General features: G+C 45.5%; 1 protein-coding gene across 2 annotated transcripts in view; it reads right to left on the reverse strand.

Moving 5' to 3' along the window:
- LOC110535115 (serine/threonine-protein kinase TAO3) overlaps positions 1 to 23,074 on the reverse strand; it is a 160,073-nt gene that overhangs the window by 107,607 nt on the left and 29,392 nt on the right. The gene's annotated exons all lie outside the window — the stretch shown is intronic.

The following is a 23,074-nucleotide window of genomic DNA, read 5'->3' on the forward strand; positions in this document are numbered from 1 at the left end:
AGTAGGAGAGGAGAGGAGGGGGAGTAGGAGAGGAAGAGGAGGGGGGAGTAGGAGAGGAGAAGAGGGGGGAGTAGGAGAGGAGAGGAGGGGGGAGTAGGAGAGGAGAGGAGGGGGGAGTAGGAGAGAGGAGAGGAGGGGGGAGTAGGAGAGGAGAGGAGGGGGGAGTAGGAGAGGAGAGGAGGGGGGAGTAGGAAGAGGAGAGGAGGGGAAGTAGGAGAGGAGAAGAGGGGGGAGTAGGGAGAGGAGAGAAGAGGGGGGAGTAGGAGAGGAGAGAGAAAGAGGGGGAGTAGGAGAGGAGAAGAGGGGGGAGTAGGAGAGGAGAAGAGGGGGAGTAGGAGAGGAGAAGAGGGGGGAGTAGGAGAGAAGAGGGGAGTAGGAGAGGAGAAGAGGGGGGAGTAGGAGAGGAGAAGAGGGGGAGTAGGAGAGGAGAAGAGGGGGGAGTAGGAGAGGAGAGGAGGGGGGAGTAGGAGAGGAAGAGGGGGGAGTAGGAGAGGAGAGGAGGGGGGAGTAGGAGAGGAGAGGAGGGGGAGTAGGAGAGGAGAGGAGGGGGGAGTAGGAGAGGAGAGGAGGGGGGAGTAGGAGAGGAGAGGAGGGGGGAGTAGGAGAGGAGAGGAGGGGGAGTAGGAGAGGAGAGGAGGGGGAGTAGGAGAGGAGAGGAGGGGGAGTAGGAGAGGAGAGGAGGGGGAGTAGGAGAGGAGAGGAGGGGGAGTAGGAGAGGAGAGGACCTGCAGCACTATATGTATACTGACTATACTATACTATACTATACTGCAGCACTATATGATACTGCACCTACACCATATGACTACCTGCAGCACCAGACTATAATGACCTACACCATATGATAATGACCTATACTATATGATACTACTCAGCACTATATGATATGTACCTGCAGCATTATATGTACATGCTATACTATATGTACAAACACCTGCAGGGTACCATATGTAACATGGATATGTGAAATACCACAATACTGCAGCACATTATATGACAACATGGGATACTATATGTACATACTATACTATATTATACATGTATACTATATATACTATATCTATATGTAGAACACCTAACTATACTATACTGACTATACCACCAGACCACTATACTATACTATACTACTGCAGAGCATTATACTATATTATACTGCACACGCAATACTATATCTACCTGCAGCAAATATTTTATACTGCACCTAACTTACCCAAACCACTGCAGCACGGAATACTATACTGTACCTGCACACCATATGTATACTGCAGCAAACTACACCATGCTGCACCATATGATATGACTATACTATATTATTCTGCAGGTACCATATGATACTGACTATACTATACTATACTCACCTACCTACCATACTATACTACCTGCACACCATACTATATTGACTATACTATATTATACTGCACTGCAGCACCATATGTATACTGCACTATATGTATATGCACCTGCAGCACCATACTATACTACTATACTATACTATATATTATACTGTACCCCTACACTATATATCTATCTATCTATAGATTATATACTATCTATCCCTATACCATACTATATATGTACCTGCACTGCAGTACTATACTACATGTACTGTATACCTGCAGTACCATACTATATATTATCTATACCTGCAGGTACCATACTATACATGCACCCTGAATACCTAGGTACCATAATTATAGATGATGGATACTGCAGTACTATATTATATACTATCTATACCTGCAGTACCACTATATATGTACTGTATCCTATCCTGCACCCCTATACTATATGTATATATTATTATTCCTGCACCAATATGATATATGCTGCACCCCTGCAGGATGAATATGATATGTACTGCACCCCAACCTACCATATGTATATATATGCTGCACCTGCAGCACTATATATGTATCTATCCTAGGACTCAATAAACTACTGTACCTACCTACCATATGATATATACTGTACTGTACCCACTATAATGTATATGTATATATTATTCCTACCCCTGCAGTACCATATTATATACTATCCTGCACCCCTATATGTATATGAATACTATCTATCCTGCAGCACCCAATATGATATATTATGGGTACCTGCAGTACTATACTATATATTATTCTGCACCCTGCAGGGATACTCAGTATACTATATTTTATCCTGCAGTACTATATACTTACTGTACCTAGGGTACCCATATGATAGTATACTATATCCTGCACTGCACATGTATACATTATTCTGCACCCCTATATTCTATACTCTATATACTGTACTGCACTGTATACTATACTATATATGTATCTATCTATACCATACTATATATGATGGATGGGATATTCTATACTCTATATATGTACTGCATGGTGCAGTACCATACTATATACTATCCTACCCACAACTTAATATGTATATACTATCTATCTATATTCTATACTGTATATATTATTCCTACCTGCAGGTACTATAAATGACTATACCATGGGATCTATCCTATACCTAACTCAGTACCCCAACCCAGTACCCAACGCAGTACCCCAACCCATCAATGCTACCACTGGATGGTGCCATGTACCTATATATGATGGGTATCTATACCTATTATATATATGTATTATATATATTAGGGATGGGTATCCTAACTACCCCAACCCACTATCTATCCCTATACCTAATCCTACCACCTAAGGGGAGGAGGGGAGGGGGCGGAGGGAGGAGAGAGGAGGGAGGGGAAGGGAGGAGAGAAGAGGAGAGAGGAGAGAGACATGACTTATTTTCTTTTTTTTTAGGGGCTAATATTAAGCCGATTTTTCGGCTGCTGCTCAGCTGGTGGGCTCCCCCAGTCTGGGGAAATTAATTGGACTATAATTTAACCGTATTAATGTCACAGAACTAGATGCAGCTCTAAAGATGAGTGCCATTTGTAGAGGGAGTCATAGGTTGTGTGTGTGTGTGTGTGTGTGTGTGTGTGTGTGTGTGTGTGTGTGTGTGTGTGTGTGTGTGTGTGTGTGTGTGTGTGTGTGTGTGTGTATGTGTGTGTGTGTGTGTGTGTGTGTGTGCTCACGCATGTGTCTTAGATTCTTAGCATTGGGTTTAAGTAGGGCCACAGACACACAGAGACCCACAGACACACAGAGATCCACAGAGACACAGAGATCCACAGACACACAAAAATAAAATGGACTGATACAATATGTTGCCGACTAACAAAGATGATACACACTTGTACCAGATGTCTACAGCCGGTTACAGTAAGTACAAACAGGACATGAACTCCCACAACCGTTCAAACTCGACAGAATGTCCTGTTTTGGTGGGAGCAGCGCCACATGCTGTTGATGGGATTTTATAGACGTGACTCATCTCAGATAGGGTGACTGATAAGAGGGCACGCAGACACAGACACACAGACTCCTGCTACACAGGATTTATAGCTTTCAAAGCAGTCTGAGGAGCTAGCTCTACCGTATTCAGAGCAGTCTGAGGAGCTAGCTCTACCGTATTCAGAGCAGTCTGAGGAGCTAGCTCTACCGTATTCAGAAGCGTCTGAGGAGCTAGCTCTACCGTATTCAGAGCAGTCTGAGGAGCTAGCTCTACCGTATTCAGAGCAGTCTGAGGAGCTAGCTCTACCGTATTCAGAGCAGTCTGAGGAGCTAGCTCTACCGTATTCAGAGCAGTCTGAGGAGCTAGCTCTACCGTATTCAGAGCAGTCTGAGGAGCTAGCTCTACCGTATTCAGAGCAGTCTGAGGAGCTAGCTCTACCGTATTCAGAGCAGTCTGAGGAGCTAGCTCTACCGTATTCAGAGCTTAGTGACGCAAAATAATACGACGGCTCTATAGAAGACTATGAATCATGGGAGTGAGGCTACATAGATCAGCCTTTAGGTACCAGTAGTCTTTGAATCTGGGGCCTTACTCAGGAACAGTCTCAAAATAGAAGAGGAGCTTCCAGGAAGAGTTTAGTCTTTTAGATCATGCTAAATAATAAAACGGATAGGGAGAAGCTGATCCTAGATCAGCACTGCTGCTCCGTCACCATTTAGGCACGAGGTGGTGTGGTGTATGGCCAATATACCACGGCTAATGGCCGTTCTTATGGATACCAACCCTTAGTCGTGGTATATTGGCCATATCCCACAAACCTCGGAGGTGCTTTATTGCTAATATAAACTGGTATATAAACTTATTTATAGCAATAAAAATTAACAGTTTGTCATACCGATGGTATATGGGCTGATTTACAATGGCAGTCAGCCAATCACTCATTCAGGGTTGGAACCAGCAGTTTACACTAACCAGTAAAGCACATGGCCCACCCCTCCCAGTTCACTCCAGGACTTTTCCCTTTACAGTTATATGCCTATACTCAGAGTGACAACTTCACCGGGGAGGACTATAGCTCCTTATAGTAGCTACTGAATGTTGTTTAGTCTCACCGATGGACTGTTTCGTTTGGTACTTTACATCGCCAATCAATCTTATCTAAGCTGTTCAGTTAAAAAGGTACTAACTAGAAGAACATGGATTCTGTTGGAGCTGGTGGTACATCATAACAGATGATGATAGTGGTACATCATAACAGATGGAGCTAGTGGTACATCATAACAGATGAAGATAGTGGCACATCATAACAGATGAAGATAGTGGCACATCATAACATATGGAGATAGTGGTACATCATAACAGATGATGAGATAGTGGTACATCATAACAGATGATGGAGATAGTGGTACATCATAACAGATGATGGAGATAGTGGTACATCATAACAGATGATGGAGATAGTGGTTACATCATAACAGATGGAGCTAGTGGTACATCATAACAGATGGAGCTAGTGGTACATCATAAGAGATGATGAGTTAGTGGCACATCATAACAGATGATGGAGATAGTGGTACATCATAACAGATGATGGAGATAGTGGTACATCATAACAGATGATGGAGATAGTGGTACATCATAACAGATGATGGAGATAGTGGTACATCATAACAGATGATGGAGATAGTGGTACATCATAACAGATGATGGAGATAGTGGTACATCATAACAGATGGAGCTAGTGGTACATCATAACAGATGGAGCTAGTGGTACATCATAACAGATGAGATAGTGGTACATCATAAGAGATGATGAGTTAGTGGTACATCATAACAGATGGAGATAGTGGTACATCATAACAGATGATGGAGATAGTGGAACATCATAACAGATGGAGATAGTGGTACATCATAACAGATGGAACTAGTGGTACAATCATAACAGATGGAGATAGCGGTACATCATAACAGATGATGAGATAGTGGTACATCATAACAGATGATGAGATAGTGGTACATCATAACAGATGATGAGATAGTGGTACATCATAACAGATGGAGATAGTGGTACATCATAACAGATGGAGATAGTGGTACATCATAACAGATGGAGATAGTGGTACATCATAACAGATGATGGAGATAGTGGTACATCATAACAGATGATGGAGATAGTGGTACATCATAAACAGATGATGAGATAGTGGTACATCATAACAGATGGAGCTAGTGGTACATCATAACAGATGGAGATAGTGGTACATCATAACAGATGGAGCTAGTGGTACATCATAACAGATGATGAGATAGTGGTACATCATAAGAGATGGAGATAGTGGTACATCATAACATACGCTCTTCATCCAGACTTCAACGCGCACTCCCCTCTCCCCTAGACCTCCTCCTCTCCCCCCACGCTGCCCTAGTCCTCTCCTCCCACGCTGCCCTAGTCCTCTCCTCACCCCTCCTCGCTGCCCAAGTCCTCATAGTCTCCCCCCGCACTACCCTAGTGCTCCTCCTCCTCCTCCCCCTGCACTCACCCAGTCCACCCCCTCCGCTGCCCGCTTCCCTCATCCTCCCTCGTCCTCCTCATCCCCCCCCGTGCTGTCGTCCTCCTCCCCCCCGCGCGTGCTCCCCTCGTCCTCCTCCTCTCCCGCCGCGCGCTCCCCCCTCGTCCTCCTCTCTCCCCGCGCGCTCCCCCCTCGTCCTCCTCTCCCCCCGCCCCTCCCCCCTCTCCTCCCTCCCCCGCGCGCTCCCCCCTCGTCCTCCTCTCCCCCCGCGCGCTCCCCCCTCGTCCTCCTCTCCCCCCGCGCGCTCCCCCCTCGTCCTCCTCTCCCCGCGCGCGCGCTCCCCCCTCGTCCTCCTCTCCCCTCGCGCACTCCCTCCTCTTCCGGGCGCTCCCCCCTCGTCCTCCTCTCCCCCCGCACGCGCGCTCCCCCCTCGTCCTCCTCTCCCCACCTGCGCGCTCCCTCCTCGTCCTCCTCTCCCCACCTGCGCGCTCCCTCCTCTCCCCACCCGCGCGCTCCCTCCTCTCCCCTCGCGCACTCCCTCCTCGCGCACTCCCTCGTCCTCCTCTCCCCACCCGCGCGCTCCCCCCTCGCCCTCCTCTCCCGGGCGCTCCCCCCTCGTCCTCCTCTCCCCCCCGCACGCGCTCCCCCCTCGCCCTCCTCTCCCGGGCGCTCCCCCCCAGTCCTCCCTCAGACCCCCTAGTCTCTCTCTCTCTCTCTCTCTCTCTCTCTCTCTCTCTCTCTCTCTCTCTCTCTCAATAAAGCTGAATATAGTTAGGCTCAGACTAATAATGTATACTGAACAAAAATATAAAACGCAACATATAAAGTGTTTCCATGATTCAGGAGCATGAAAGAAAAAATAGCCATAAACAAAAAGCTTACTCCTAAACTAATTCTGATTGGCTGGACCTGGCTCCCCAGTGGGTGGGTCTATGCCCTCCCAGGTCCACCCATGGCTGTGGCCCTGCCCAGTCATGTGAAAATCATAGATTTCCTAATAATTAACTGTAACACAGTAAAACCCCCTCGCCTCATCCCCCCTCCTCTTGCTCTACCAAGAGAGGCAAACTACTGGAATGCATCCAGAGTGAGAGGATCCAACACTGGTAGTGGGCTGTGGGGTCACCTGGTCCAACACTGGTAGTGGGCTGTGGGGTTCACCTGGTCCAACACTGGTAGTGGGCTGTGGGGTTCACCTGGTCCAACACTGGTAGTGGGCTGTGGGGTTCACCTGGTCCAACACTGGTAGTGGGCTGTGGGGTTCACCTGGTCCAACACTGGTAGTGGGCTGTGGGGTTCACCTGGTCCAACACTGGTAGTGGGCTGTGGGGTCACCTGGTCCAACACTGGTAGTGGGCTGTGGGGTCATCTGGTCCAACACTGGTAGTGGGCTGTAGGGTTCACCTGGTTGAAGATCTACTATAGCTTCCTCCATGTTGTGCTCTGTTACAGTTCTATTCATCTACTGATTGATTATTTTTTATACTTAACATGTACTCTGCACTGTTGATGAAATTCAGGAAGTAAGCATTTCACTGTACCGTTTTACCCCAGCTGTCTCCCGTGCACGTGACAAATTACCTTAGATGTTGTATTTCATCAACGGCCTACACAACCACACATTAAAAGGCAAGGCAGAAGATCGGATTTCCGACTTACGAGAATCTACAACGACCTCTGACATCACACACCATGCCATGGGATGGTAAGAATTTTTCTGCAAGAAAACTCAATCTGTATTTTTTTGGAGCTGTGTACTTCAACAACATGACTTAGTCATTTTCCCCAGGAGGGCGAGGGGGAAAGTCCACACCAACCTCAGGGCTAGAGCTAACCTAGATCTTCACTTTCCAACTTGAATATATTAAATACATTTTACATAAGGTCCCTTTGTGCATGCGTGTGTGTGTGTGTGTGTAGTGAACCGGAGGCTGTATGGTTTCTGTTCTCCTGCCCTCTCCCTCACCCTGCTCCTGTAATTATAGTCTAATTCAGATGTAGGGTGAGGGGAGCACATCTTGCTACTAAAGTCTCACAGTCACACTAGGGCTGGGCGATATGGTCAAAATATATCACGGCACTTCAAAAAAGAAATAAAAATTGGACAACATGACAGTTTTGATTTTTAATAAAATTTTCTTTAATGACTTTGATGCAGGGAAACTCAAATCCATTTGACCTAATATCTACCAGCATGTTAAATGTGCAGAGGGAAAAAACCTCTAGACCACCTTTACTCCACACACAGAGATGAGTACAAAGCTCTCCCTCGCCCTCCATTTGGCAAATCTGACCATAATTCTACCCTCCTGATTTCTGCTTACAAACAAAAACTACAGCAGGAAGCACCAGTGACTATGTCAATAAGAAAGTGATCAGATGAAGCAGATGCTAAGATACAGGACTGTTTTGCTAGCACAGACTGGAATATGTTCCGGGATTCTTCCGATGGCATTGACTTCATCAATAAGCGCATCGATGACATCGTCCCAACAGTGACCGTACGTACATACTAGAGGTCGACCGATTATTGGAGGACCAAAAAAGCCGATACAATAAAAATAAAATACATTTTCAAAAATAAATTTAAAAAAAATAAAATAAAATTTAAAAAATAAAATAAAATAAAAATAAAAAATAATAATAAAAAAAATAAAAAAAAATCGGCAAAATCGGCAGTATTTGTAATAATGACAATTACAACAATACTGAAAGAACACATATTTTAACTTAATATAATACATCAATAAAATCAATTTAGCCTCAAGTAAATAATGAAACGTTCAATTTCGTTTAAATAATTCAAGTGTTGGAGAAGAAAGTAAAAGTGCAATATGTGCTATGTAAGAAAGCTAACGTTTCAGTTCCTTGCTCGGGAACATGAGAACATATGAAAGCTGGTGGTTCCTTTTAACATGAGTTTTCAATATTCCCAGGTAAGAAGTTTTAGGTTGTAGTTATTATAGGAATTATAGGACTATTTCCCTCTATACCATTTGTATTTCATTAACCTTTGACTATTGGATGTTCTTATAGGCACTTTAGTATTGCCAGTGTAACAGTATAGCTTCCTTCCCTCTCCTCGCTCCTCCCTGGGCTCGAACCAGCAACACAACGACAACAGCCACCATCGAAGCAGCGTTACCCATGCAGAGCAAGGGGAACAACTACTAGAAGGCTCAGAGCGAGTGACGTTTGAAACGCTATTAGCGCACTAACTAGCTAGCCATTTCACTTCGGTTACACCAGCCTCATCTCGGGAGTTGATAGGCTTGAAGTCATAAACAGCGCAATGCTTGACGCACAATGAAGAGCTGCTGGCAAAACGCACAATAGTGCTGTTTAAATGAATGTTTACGCGCCTGCTTCTGCCTACCAACACTCAGCCAGATACTTGTATGCTCAGTCAGATTATATGCAACGCCGGACATGCTAGATAATATCTAGTAATATCATCAATCATGTGTAGTTAACTAGTGATTATGATTGATTAAGTTTAATGCTAGCTAGCAACTTACCTTGGCTTACTGCATCCGCGTAACAGGCAGTCTCCTCGTGTAGTGCAACAAGAGGCATTCAACACCATAGTGCCCACAAAGCTCATCACTAAGCTAAGCACCGGTTGCATCACCGCCTGGTATGGCAACTGCTCGGCATCTGATCGTAAGGCACTACAGAGGGTAGTGCGTACAGCCCAGGACATCACTGGGGCCAAGCTTCCTGCATTCCAGGACTTATATGCTAGGCGGTGTCTGAGGAAGGCCCAAAGAAAGGGTAAAGGCTCCAGTCACCCAAGTCAGACTGTTCTCTCTGCTACCGCACAGAAAATAGCCACCCGGACTATTGGAATTGACACACCCCACAGTTTTTAAACTGCTGCTACTCACTGTTTAGGATGTGTGTAGTCACTTTACCCTTATCGACATGTACATATTACCTCAACTAACCTGTACCCCCGCACGTTGACTCTGTACCGGTACCCCCTGTACATAGCCTCCACATTGACTCTGTACCGGTACCTCCTGTATATAGCCTCCACATTGACTCTGTATTGGTACCCCCTGTATATAGCCTCCACATGGACTCTGTACCGGTACCCCCTGTATATAGCCTCCACATTGACTCTGTACCGGTACCCCCTGTACATAGCCTCCACATTGACTCTGTACCGGTACCTCCTGTATATAGCCTCCACATTGACTCTGTATTGGTACCCCCTGTATATAGCCTCCACATGGACTCTGTACCGGTACCCCCTGTATATAGCCTCCACATGGACTCTGTACCGGTACCCCCTGTATATAGCCTCCACATTGACTCTGTACCGGTACCCCCTGTATATAGCCTCCACATTGACTCTGTATCGGTACCCCCTATATATAGCCACCACTTTGACTCTGTACCGGTACCCCCTGTATATAGCCTCCACATTGACTCTGTACCGGTACCCCCTGTATATAGCCTCCACATTGACTCTGTACCGGTACCCCCTGTACATAGCCTCCACATTGACTCTGTACCGGTACCCCCTATATATAGCCACCACTTTGACTCTGTACCGGTACCCCCTATATATAGCCACCACTTTGACTCTGTACCGGTACCCCCTGTACATAGCCTCCACATTGACTCTGTACCGGTACCCCCTGTATATACCCCTTGTTATTTTATTGTGTAATTATTTTTCATTTTTTTTACACTTCAGTTGATTTGGTAAATATTTTAACTCTATATTGTTAAAACTGCTGTGTTGGTTAAGGGCTTGTAAGTAAACATTCGGCACATGTGCAAAATACATTGTGATTTGAAATGACATGCAGCCAGCATGACTGTCCTCCTCTGGACTTCACCATCCCTCCCTCCTCTGGACTTTACCATCCCTCCCTCCTCTGGACTTTACCATCCCACCCTCCCATGGACTTCACCATCCCACCCTCCCTCCCATGGACTTCACCATCCCGCCCTCCCTCCCATGGACTTCACCATCCCGCCCTCCCTCCTCCAGACTTCACCATCCCTCCCTCCCTCCCCTGGACTTCACCATCCCTCCCTCCCTCCCCTGGACTTCACCATCCCTCCCTCCCTCCCCTGGACTTCACCATCCCGCCCACTGAACACAACAGTAGGCATGCTAGTCTATACACTCACTGACACATGTATTCCAGCTCAGTGTAACAGATCAAGCCAACAAGTGCATCGCTCTCTGGCTCTGCAATAGTGAAGTACTATAACCCATCAAGCAGTGAAAAACGTGCTCGAGGATCAGAGTGAAGGCAGAACTGTCGGCTATGATTATCGTGTGTGTGTGTGTGTGTGTGTGTGTGTGTGTGTGTGTGTTACTGCTGCTGGGCTGGTAAACAAAGAAGAAGCAGTAAAAGGGCACAAGTTCACACACATGCTGGATAGGGCTGACCCCATTCAGTCGACTAGTCGATTGTTTGGTCAATAGGCTGTTGATTGGTCAATCATTTTTTGGTCGATTAGTTGCAAAAACAATTAACATGGATGGCACATCTTGATTGATGCCCGTCTCAACAGACTAATCCATTGTGGAGGCACGCCAGCACCACCAGTACATTTACTGTTAATTCCCATCATTTCTAATCTACAGCGTTTGTTCGATTAGCATCATTTTTGTTAATGCCTTCACTAAAATTATTATTACAGTCCTTTACTGTTCTCTCGGAGTGGACACGTTGTTTGCAGAGCGCACAACCTAGGCTACACTTGTGAGAAACAAGTTTTGATTTATTTCATTCTGTTTACGAGTTGTCAATTTAGTCATTGCGTTTTGTTAGGAGCGCTCCTGTCAATGTTGAGTAAGGAAAAGCACTTAATTATGCATAGAAGTAGGCCTAGGATACCTGGCCTGCGAGCAAATGTAGGCTTATTAAATGTGTCCATTTGGCGATCTGATAATATTTCTGATTGTCTTAACTCACCACTAATAATGAGCTGTGGAGCTTCTGAAAGGATTTTTTTCTTCACATCAAACAGCAAGTAAACAAAGTCTGTTTTTACAGGCTCTCTCTGGCTCCCTCTTGATTCATTGCTGTGTCTTAATTATTGCATAACTGTGTGCTTAAAGCATCAGACAACCTCAGTAGCCTACATATATACGGAACAAAAATAAACAACATGCAACAATTTCAAAGATTTTACTGACTTACGTAAGTACGTAAGGAAACCAGTCAATTGAAAGAAATTCATTAGGCCCTAATCTAGGGATTTCACATGACTGGACATGCAGCAATGGGTGTGTCTATATATGGAAAAACACGTTTTAACATTTCGACCAGTCGATAAGCTGAAAAAACAGACGACTCCTGACAACACCCTCTCTCTCTGGCCTGAGTTAACTCACGTCATTGAACGGGGGCGAACGACAATCACAGTTCCAAAAATAACACTTCACTGACAGTTTACTTCCGTGGGAAGATGAGTTTAGCAAAACAGAATAAATGAATGATTCATACCTAAACTAGCCTAATCTGTCGCTCTGCCCCTGAACAAGGCAGTTAACTCACTGTTCCCCGGTAGGCCGTCATTGTAAATAACAATTGGTTCTAAATAAAAAAGGTAAAAATAAAAAAATATTACACTGATCTATTCTTAAAACTATTAGGATTTGGAGCTTTTCCTGACTGTGACCTGGTCAGGAATAACTCCTGATAAAGGCCAGTGGGAGGCTACTCACAGTTACCACTGATAAAGGCCAGTGGTAGGCTACTCACAGTTACCACTGATGAAGGCCAGTGGTAGGCTACTCACAGTTACCACTGATGAAGGCCAGTGGTAGGCTACTCACAGTTACCACTGATGAAGGCCAGTGGTAGGCTACTCACAGTTACCACTGATGAAGGCCAGTGGTAGGCTACTCACAGTTACCACTGATGAAGGCCAGTGGTAGGCTACTCACAGTTACCACTGATGAAGGCCAGTGGTAGGCTACTCACAGTTACCACTGATGAAGGCCAGTGGTAGGCTACTCACAGTTACCACTGATGAAGGCCAGTGGTAGGCTACTCACAGTTACCACTGATGAAGGCCAGTGGTAGGCTACTCACAGTTACCACTGATGAAGGCCAGTGGTAGGCTACTCACAGTTACCACTGATGAAGGCCAGTGGTAGGCTACTCACAGTTACCACTGATGAAGGCCAGTGGTAGGCTACTCACAGTTACCACTGATGAAGGCCAGTGGTAGGCTACTCACAGTTACCACTGATGAAGGCCAGTGGTAGGCTATTCACAGTTACCACTGATGAAGGCCAGTGGTAGGCTATTCACAGTTACCACTGATGAAGGCCAGTGGTAGGCTATTCACAGTTACCACTGATGTAGGCCAGTGGTAGGCTATTCACAGTTACCACTGATGAAGGCCAGTGGTAGGCTATTCACAGTTACCACTGATGAAGGCCAGTGGTAGGCTATTCACAGTTACCACTGATGAAGGCCAGTGGTAGGCTATTCACAGTTACCACTGATGAAGGCCAGTGGTAGGCTACTCACAGTTACCACTGATGAAGGCCAGTGGTAGGCTATTCACAGTTACCACTGATGAAGGCCAGTGGTAGGCTATTCAGTTACCACTGATGAAGGCCAGTGGTAGGCTATTCAGTTACCACTGATGAAGGCCAGTGGTAGGCTACTCACAGTTACCACTGATGAAGGCCAGTGGTAGGCTACTCACAGTTACCACTGATGAAGGCCAGTGATAGGCTATTCACAGTTACCACTGATGAAGGCCAGTGGTAGGCTATTCAGTTACCACTGATGAAGGCCAGTGGTAGGCTATTCACAGTTACCACTGATGAAGGCCAGTGGTAGGCTATTCACAGTTACCACTGATGTAGGCCAGTGGTAGGCTATTCACAGTTACCACTGATGTAGGCCAGTGGTAGGCTATTCACAGTTACCACTGATGAAGGCCAGTGGTAGGCTATTCACAGTTACCACTGATGAAGGCCAGTGGTAGGCTATTCACAGTTACCACTGATGAAGGCCAGTGATAGGCTATTCAGTTACCACTGATGAAGGCCAGTGGTAGGCTATTCAGTTACCACTGATGTAGGCCAGTGGTAGGCTATTCACAGTTACCACTGATGTAGGCCAGTGGTAGGCTATTCACAGTTACCACTGATGAAGGCCAGTGGTAGGCTACTCACAGTTACCAATGATGAAGGCCAGTGGTAGGCTACTCACAGTTACCACTGATGAAGGCCAGTGGTAGGCTACTCACAGTTACCACTGATGAAGGCCAGTGGTAGGCTATTCACAGTTACCACTGATGAAGGCCAGTGGTAGGCTATTCACAGTTACCACTGATGAAGGCCAGTGGTAGGCTATTCACAGTTACCACTGATGAAGGCCAGTGGTAGGCTATTCACAGTTACCACTGATGAAGGCCAGTGGTAGGCTATTCACAGTTACCACTGATGAAGGCCAGTGGTAGGCTATTCACAGTTACCACTGATGAAGGCCAGTGGTAGGCTATTCACAGTTACCACTGATGAAGGCCAGTGGTAGGCTATTCACAGTTACCACTGATGTAGGCCAGTGGTAGGCTATTCACAGTTACCACTGATGAAGGCCAGTGGTAGGCTATTCACAGTTACCACTGATGAAGGCCAGTGGTAGGCTACTCACAGTTACCACTGATGAAGGCCAGTGGTAGGCTATTCACAGTTACCACTGATGAAGGCCAGTGGTAGGCTATTCACAGTTACCACTGATGAAGGCCAGTGGTAGGCTACTCACAGTTACCACTGATGAAGGCCAGTGGTAGGCTACTCACAGTTACCACTGATGAAGGCCAGTGGTAGGCTATTCACAGTTACCACTGATGAAGGCCAGTGGTAGGCTACTCACAGTTACCACTGATGAAGGCCAGTGGTAGGCTACTCACAGTTACCACTGATGAAGGCCAGTGGTAGGCTATTCAGTTACCACTGATGAAGGCCAGTGGTAGGCTATTCAGTTACCACTGATGAAGGCCAGTGGTAGGCTATTCAGTTACCACTGATGTAGGCCAGTGGTAGGCTATTCACAGTTACCACTGATGTAGGCCAGTGGTAGGCTATTCACAGTTACCACTGATGAAGGCCAGTGGTAGGCTATTCAGTTACCACTGATGTAGGCCAGTGGTAGGCTATTCACAGTTACCACTGATGAAGGCCAGTGGTAGGCTATTCACAGTTACCACTGATGAAGGCCAGTGGTAGGCTATTCAGTTACCACTGATGAAGGCCAGTGGTAGGCTATTCAGTTACCACTGATGTAGGCCAGTGGTAGGCTATTCACAGTTACCACTGATGTAGGCCAGTGGTAGGCTATTCACAGTTACCACTGATGAAGGCCAGTGGTAGGCTACTCACAGTTACCACTGATGAAGGCCAGTGGTAGGCTATTCACAGTTACCACTGATGAAGGCCAGTGGTAGGCTATTCACAGTTACCACTGATGAAGGCCAGTGGTAGGCTATTCACAGTTACCACTGATGAAGGCCAGTGGTAGGCTACTCACAGTTACCACTGATGAAGGCCAGTGGTAGGCTATTCACAGTTACCACTGATGAAGGCCAGTGGTAGGCTACTCACAGTTACCACTGATGAAGGCCAGTGGTAGGCTATTCAGTTACCACTGATGAAGGCCAGTGGTAGGCTATTCAGTTACCACTGATGAAGGCCAGTGGTAGGCTATTCACAGTTACCACTGATGAAGGCCAGTGGTAGGCTATTCAGTTACCACTGATGTAGGCCAGTGGTAGGCTATTCACAGTTACCACTGATGTAGGCCAGTGGTAGGATATTCACAGTTACCACTGATGAAGGCCAGTGGTAGGCTATTCACAGTTACCACTGATGAAGGCCAGTGGTAGGCTATTCACAGTTACCACTGATGAAGGCCAGTGGTAGGCTATTCAGTTACCACTGATGAAGGCCAGTGGTAGGCTATTCAGTTACCACTGATGTAGGCCAATGGTAGGCTATTCACAGTTACCACTGATGTAGGCCAGTGGTAGGCTATTCACAGTTACCACTGATGAAGGCCAGTGGTAGGCTACTCACAGTTACCACTGATGAAGGCCAGTGGTAGGCTACTCACAGTTACCACTGATGAAGGCCAGTGGTAGGCTACTCACAGTTACCACTGATGAAGGCCAGTGGTAGGCTACTCACAGTTACCACTGATGAAGGCCAGTGGTAGGCTACTCACAGTTACCACTGATGAAGGCCAGTGGTAGGCTATTCACAGTTACCACTGATGAAGGCCAGTGGTAGGCTACTCACAGTTACCACTGATGAAGGCCAGTGGTAGGCTATTCACAGTTACCACTGATTAAGGCCAGTGGTAGGCTATTCACAGTTACCACTGATGAAGGCCAGTGGTAGGCTATTCACAGTTACCACTGATGAAGGCCAGTGGTAGGCTATTCACAGTTACCACTGATTAAGGCCAGTGGTAGGCTATTCACAGTTACCACTGATGAAGGCCAGTGGTAGGCTATTCACAGTTACCACTGATGAAGGCCAGTGGTAGGCTATTCACAGTTACCACTGATGAAGGCCAGTGGTAGGCTATTCACAGTTACCACTGATGAAGGCCAGTGGTAGGCTATTCACAGTTACCACTGATGTAGGCCAGTGGTAGGCTATTCACAGTTACCACTGATGTAGGCCAGTGGTAGGCTATTCACAGTTACCACTGATGAAGGCCAGTGGTAGGCTAATTTAACTACCGAGACGCACACTAACCCACAACAGGCAACATCCTACATGCTCCATCTACACATCTGTCCATTCACATTCATCCACTCTCCCAGGACTAGTGACAGTTAATCAGAGGGTTTGGTGAATGGACTGTTGATTAATCTGAGGTTAACTGGGCATTAAGCCAGTAGGTTTTACAAAAGTTCTAAAACAGGTTAGAGTTTAAAGACCAAGTCCCTCAACCACCACCCTAACCAGGCCAATGGATATAATTCACTCAACCACCACCCTAACCAGGCCAATGGATATAATTCACTCAACCACCACCCTAACCAGGCCAATGGATATAATTCACTCAACTCCAATTTACTCACCAGAGTTAGAGTCATTGCAGGAACTAGGCTTTACTAAAGCAGATGGGGAATTTGGAGCAAAACAATAATAATATATAGTTATTTCCCACTGTGGTCCTCTCTCTTTTGGACATGGTTTGGCATGGGGCTGCCACCCACTGCTATTATAGATGTAGCCAGAACACAGAGATGGAAATAAGACCATTCGATAAGTACTCATTCCCATCAGTGTGTGGAAAACAGCCCCATGGCCGCAGCTCAACTGTATAGTCATTGACTGGACAATAACCCGATGTCTGTTTATGACACTATCAGTTACCAGCTGCATTGATTTGACAGGGCCACAAACGCATTCCCCAGACACACCTAAACACACGCACAGACATATGCATGTACACACACTAGGACAGACAGACTCCAAAAGGCAGACCTTGCCTATAGCATGCTAGTGTGCGTTAACCACAGCTATAAAAGTGATGAGGGAGAGACTGGTGATTGGTCCAGTATTAAATAAATAAATAAATCTATCCCACGTGACTGTCAGTTTGTATGGATTAACTATGATTTACACCCGCTGTGTTGTGGCTAGAGTTTGGTTTCAGGCAGCTTTAGCATCGACTGACTGGCTGCTACAGGCCTGCCTAGCTCTGCTAACTGCCAAAGCTGATACAGTACATGGGGGAGAGACGCACACACACACACAAAAACACACTTCTCATGTAAGCTACAGCACACCACAGTTCCATGGATGACCCTGGCCTGACAAAACCGTAACAAGTGCCTGTGGTGAAGTCTACCCAAGCCCAGTGAGTCATGTTGCTGCTTCAGCCTCGTTCCCACTAGGGCATGTAAAATGTATGAGAGGAGTGCGTGAACGAGCAAACGCAAACAACATAGACACACAATCTGCACACACACACACTTCCATTTGCGGCTCAGCACACACTGCCACACCAACTGATCTAGTTTGAGAGAGGAGGGGGATTGGAGTAGAGGGCTGCTCAACATGATTTTCCAATCAAAAGGGAAGCTAGTCAGTTGTACAACTGAATGCGTTCAACTGAAATGTGTCTCCCGCATTTAACCCAACCCCTCTGAATCAGAGAGGTGTGGAGGGGCTGCACCATATAGAGAACAGGGTGCCATTTCGGACGAAGCCCGTCTCACATCAAGCACAGAATCAAGCACAGAATCAAGCACAGAATCAAGCACAGGGCAAAAAGATAAAACCCACCCTGGTACAGGCCCAGGCTCTGGTATAGACACACACGCAAACCCAGAGCCGCTCATCAGTTTTACACCATTAAATATTTTTTTTAAAATCAAATGAACAGACACTGCATGGCTTAGCCTTGGCTCTATGCATTAGATGTGAGTGTGTTAACTAACGGGGCTAGTGGCATCGCTGCCAAGAGATGAGGTGTCACGACTAGAACGGTCCTCACGTGACTTTTGGTTTAGGAGAGGAGGTTCAACCAGGGAAGAGCAGGACGGGAGGAGTCAGTAGGAGAGAGATAGACTATTGAGATCCAACCTACAGTCGTTTCCTCTCCTTCTGTACTGCACTAAAAACACTGGATAACTGAAACACTGACAGTTCACATTGCTACTGGGGGTTCAACCTACAGTCGTTTCCTCTCCTTCTGTACTGCACTAAAAACACTGGATAACTGAAACACTAACAGTTCACATTGCTACTGGGGGTTCAACCTACAGTCGTTTCCTCTCCTTCTGTACTGCACTAAAAACACTGGATAACTGAAACACTGACAGTTCACATTGCTACTGGGGGTGCATTGCAATCGCGTCTTCCACACAGGATGATATGTGAAAACAATATGGTGGATGGGTGGCCTACTGGGAATTGGCCTTCACCTGTCCAGGCCTTTCTTATCAGTGCAGATACATTAACAGGACACAAGACCGCTTCATAGTATTGAGATGCAGCCTCAGACTCTCTCCAAGGCCTCGTTCTTGAGGTGGGTGTTATTTCAATTCAAATTTTATTTGTCACATGCGCCAAATACAACAAGTGTAGTAGACCTTACAGTGAAATGCTTACTTACAAGCCCTTAACCAACAGTGCAATTCAAGAAGAGTTAAGAAAATATTTCCCAAACAAACTAAAGTAACAAATAATAAAAAGTAATGAGGCTATAAACAGGGGGTACAGGTACCGAGTCAGTGTGCGGGGGTACAGGTTATCTGAGGTAATCTGTACATGTAGGTAGGGGTAAAGTGACTGTGCATCGATAATAAACAACGAGTAGCAGCAGTGTAAAAACAAAGGGAGTGGGTCAATGTAAATAGTCCGGTGGCCATTTGATTCATTATTCAGCAGTCTTAAGGCTTGGGGGTAGAAGCTGTTAAGGAGACTTTTGGACCTAGACTTGGCGCATGTCACGCTGCGTGTGGCACGTCACTGAGCTCTCAGGGAGGTTGGGATTCATTGGCATACATTTATGAAGTACTACCCTTTCAGATCTGCCAACTTCAGAATAGACTGGATGAAGTGTTCCCTTTCCTCCATGGGGGTGGCCAGCCAGCCATTTTGAAGAGAGGCAGTTGATCCAGACATGGCCTAGACCTGTAGCCAGGATCGAGACATGACGATGGGAGCCAGGATCGAGACATGACGATGGGAGCCAGGATCGAGACATGACGATGGGAGCCAGGATCAAGACATGACGATGGGAGCCAGGATCGAGACATGACGATGAAGTCAGCCTAGCCTACATCCTTTGACTAGTCTGCTGCTATTAAAGAAAAAGACTTACAAGGACAAGAGAGAATGATCAGTACAAGCATAAGAGGGAGAAAAAGAGAATGAGAGCAAGAGAAGGAGAGAAAGATAGAGAGATTGAAAGAGACAGAGCGTGCACGGGAGAGATAGTAAGAGAGAGAACGAACGACAGAATGAAAGAAAGAGAGAGTGGGAGGAAATGCAGCAGGAGGAAACACCAAAAAGGAAACATTGCATTTAGGCCACAGTCATTTCCCTGTGCTCCTTCACGCTTCTCTTTCTTTAATATACACTGGCAGGATCAATTACGTACAGCATGGCTAGGAGTTTACAGAGAAAGGAGAGAGACGGAGAAGGCCCATCGGTTTAGGCCTAGGATTTCAGCTTTTAGCCCATGTAAAGTCTGCTTGCAATTAATTTGGAAATGAATGCAGGCTCAGAACTCTACAGTGAGAGATTTCGCCCCCCCCCCCCACCCCCTCTCTATTTCATCAGACAATCCTCAGCTCTTCCAATATAACGGTTAGAATTCAGCCCTGTGGTGCTGTGTGTGAATTCACATTTTATTTTACCCACAATGAACTCTATGTAGGCTAACACCCCTGTGGTAGTAGTAGTAGTAGTGAGTGTGAAGTATTATTACTCACGTGTTAGTGGTGTAGTCGGTAGGCGGAGCCTGGAAATGATGTGTGTTAGGAAATATCCTGCTGGTTGTAACTTACCGACGTGTTACCCTGAGGTCCATTACACCAAGATAAAAATCTGTGTGCTTCAATATGCTGTAGAACTACATCTAACCATCAAGTCTTTAAGCCTATTGATGGATCCCTGTAAATTATTACCAGTTAGTAACACTGGCCTTTACAAAACACACTACAGGCATAGACTGTCTGGTAGGGACTAACCCACTCTACCCACTACACCAATTCTCCCCCCCCCCATATTCACCACACACACACCTTGCGTGCGGCATGCAGGCGTGTACAGACTGTCCCAGGCAGCATATAACCTCAGGCCTAGCAGAGCACAGAGTGATAAGATTAAAGCCTGACTGGGCAGAGAGCTGTTGACAGTCATACCGGACTCACCCATTCTGTCAGACTACAGGCACACAGCCTGGATATACAGTACAGTATGGACTCCAGTCAGTTAGGGTTTGCATCCCAAATTGCACACTATTCCCCATTATAGTCCACTACTTTTGACCAGAGCCCATAGGGAATAGGGAGCGATTAGAGATGCGTCCTCAGTCTGACAGTACAGACACTACTGAACTGTGTTTATTTTTTTAAACATTTATTTAACTAGTCAAGTGAGTTAAGAACAAATTCTTATTTTCAATGACAGCCTAGGAACAGTGGGTTAACTGCCTTGTTCAGGGGGCAGAATGACAGATTTTGTACCTTGTCAGCTCGGGGATTTGAACTTGCAACCTTTCAGTTACTAGTCCAACGCTCTAACCACTCAACTCTGTATGTATCAGTCAATCACTCAGTCGGAATACAGACCCAACTGAGTGATTGACTGACACACACAGTAAGGCAGGCAGGCTGGCTATCACTTCCTCTCAACTAGCCCTGACCCAAAACATGCGTGCACCAGTTCACGCAGAAAAGTTTGGGGGGAAAAAAAAAAAAGAGAAAAGGGCATTTTTAAATACTGAAATTGGCATGAGAATGTGCTTATCCTCAAGCCTACTAACTGTAGACCATGATAACACACACAGATTCTAGTGGTTCAAGTACTGCATTGCAAAAAGGACAAAGTACCCTTGTAGTAGCCTTGTGCAGGAACGTATGATGCTCTTATTCATAAAAATAAAAAAAAACAGGTAGCAAATATAATAACAAGATGCAATCATTTGCCGTTAGCGAGAAGACAGAAAATTGATTTACCTTTGCGTGTTATAATAATTAGTAATAGGCATCTTTTTTCCTGTTATTTTTTTCCATGATCATTGCAGAATAAAATCCTCACCTACAGTGCCTTGCAAAAGTATTCATCCCCCTTGGAGTTTTTCCTATTTTGTTGCATTACAACCTGTAATTTAATTAGATTTTATTTGGATTTCATGTAATGGACATACACAAAATAGTCCAAATTGGAGAAGTGAAAAAAAAACTTATTTTTTTTAAAGTACAAATGGTGCGTGCATATGTGTTCACTAGAGGTCGACCAATTAAATCGGAAAGGACGATTAATAAGGGCCGATTTCAAGTTTTCATAACAATCGGAAATCGATATTTTTGGGCGCCGATTTGCAGATTTAAAAAAAATAATAATTTTATTTATCTAGGCAAGTCAGTTAAGAACACATTCTTATTTTCAATGACGGCCTAGGAACAGTGGGTTAACTGCCTGTTCAGGGGCAGAACGACAGATTTGTACCTTGTCAGCTTGGGGGATCTAATCTTGCAACCTTCGGGGGGGGGGGGGGGTGAATAGGATGCACGCACAAAAATGGACATCAGGATCTTATCACGGTATCTCTGTGCATTCAAAGTGCTATAGATAAAATGCAACTGTGTTCATACCATAACCCCACCGCCACCATAGGGCACTCTGTTCAATGTTTACATCCATAATCCGCTCGCCCACAACACCATACACGTGGTCTGTGGTAATGAGGCCGGTAGGACGTACTGCTAAATTCTCCAAAACGACGTTAGACAACGCTTACGGTAAAGATATTAACATTAAAATTCTCTGGCAACACTTCTGGTGGACATTCCTGCAGTCATCATGCCAATTGTATGCTCTCCCAACATCTTTGACATCTGTGGCATTGTGTTGTGTGAAAAAACGTCACATTTTAGAATGGCCTTTAATTGTCCCCAGCACAAGGTGCACCTGTGTAATGATCATGTTTATTTAGCGTCTTGATATGCCACATGTCAGGTGGATGGGTTATCTTGGCAAAGAAGAAATATTAAATGGGGATGTAAACACAATATTGCACAAAATGAGAGAAATAAGCTTTGTGTGAATGGAACATTTCTGGGATCTTTTATTTCAGCTCATGAAACATGGGTCCAACACGTTTATATTTTTGTTCAGTATATTTAAATTATTTTACTCTAAGCTTTCCGAGCCGGAGAGCAATTTAAACAGTAGAACCAATAGGTCACCAAATTCCATTGATGTTTGTAGGCTACAACGGAATACTGTCAAATTTCTCCAGTAGACAACATTTAAATGTATAAAAGACAATACATTAATCGCAACCATTGCAGAATAAAATCATTTTCTGGCCATGATCGAGTTCATATTCCACAAGTATTCATAAAAACAAAATACCATGCGCATCTCTCATTTATATTAATGAAATAGGTTATTATAATTTGTTTTTAATTGCGCAGTTTATAACATACAGCAGAATCGAACAGGCAAACAGACAGCTATGAAGGCTACCACTAAGTAGGGCTAA

Source organism: Oncorhynchus mykiss, chromosome 11 (assembly GCF_057628025.1).
Source record: "Oncorhynchus mykiss isolate SJ-2025 chromosome 11, ASM5762802v1, whole genome shotgun sequence".
Classification (NCBI taxonomy): domain Eukaryota; kingdom Metazoa; phylum Chordata; class Actinopteri; order Salmoniformes; family Salmonidae; genus Oncorhynchus; species Oncorhynchus mykiss.